Genomic DNA, 905 nt, shown 5'->3' on the forward strand with positions numbered 1-905 from the left:
TTCATGTTTTTAGCTACTTAAATGGAGGAGTTATAACGAAAAATCTTATATCTGAACAATCAGTTGTATGGGAGCTATAAGTTATAGTGACCCGATCTTTGTGATTTTCACTCTAAGTTTTCTGTTGACAATGGTTGGAAGTATTGCGTAATTTCATGTTACTAGCTGCCAAAATGGAGAAGTTATAACGAAAAATCTCATATCTGAACAATCAGTTGTATGGGACCTATATGTTATAGTGGCCCGATTCTTCCAGTTCCGACAAATGATTAATACATTATAAAAATACACCCACCTACCTAATTTCATTCGGATATCTCGAAAACTGAGAGACTAGATTGCATAGAAACAGACGGACATGGCTAAATCGACTCAGCTCGATGTTCTGATCATTTAAGTATACATTTTAATGGATCTATCTCATCTTATTCTAGTACTTACAGTGACGAGCAAAACTGTAACATGATGTAACACTTTTTATTTCAGCCACCGCTATCTTTCATAGTTCTAACGACTTTCACACTTTTGTTCTATATTCTTATTGGTACATCCCTACTCCCGCTCTCATAACGATTTGAGGTCAATCCAACAACAATAAAAAAACCTGGAGACAAAAATGAAAGTTAAGGCAAATGTTACAGTTTTGCACTCATTCTCAGTTTTGCATTTTACAGTTATCTTTTGCTTAGTTGGAAGTCAGATGACTTTTTTCTGTATTGTAATTTATTCAAGAAGTGATCACCAATAAATAATATGGTTAATCAGGAAACATAAATGTAAATAATAGATTTACTGCGACAAGGCGGGACCGTAGGGAAAGTGGCAAAAAAATGTGGAGTTTGCCACATGAAAATGTTAAGACTGAGAAAAAATATAGCCTAAAGTGTTACTAAGGACAAAGGAAG

This window comes from Rhagoletis pomonella, unplaced genomic scaffold (genome assembly GCF_013731165.1).
Source record: "Rhagoletis pomonella isolate Grant_MI unplaced genomic scaffold, Rhpom_1.0 Rhpom_scaffold_00217, whole genome shotgun sequence".
NCBI lineage: Eukaryota > Metazoa > Arthropoda > Insecta > Diptera > Tephritidae > Rhagoletis > Rhagoletis pomonella.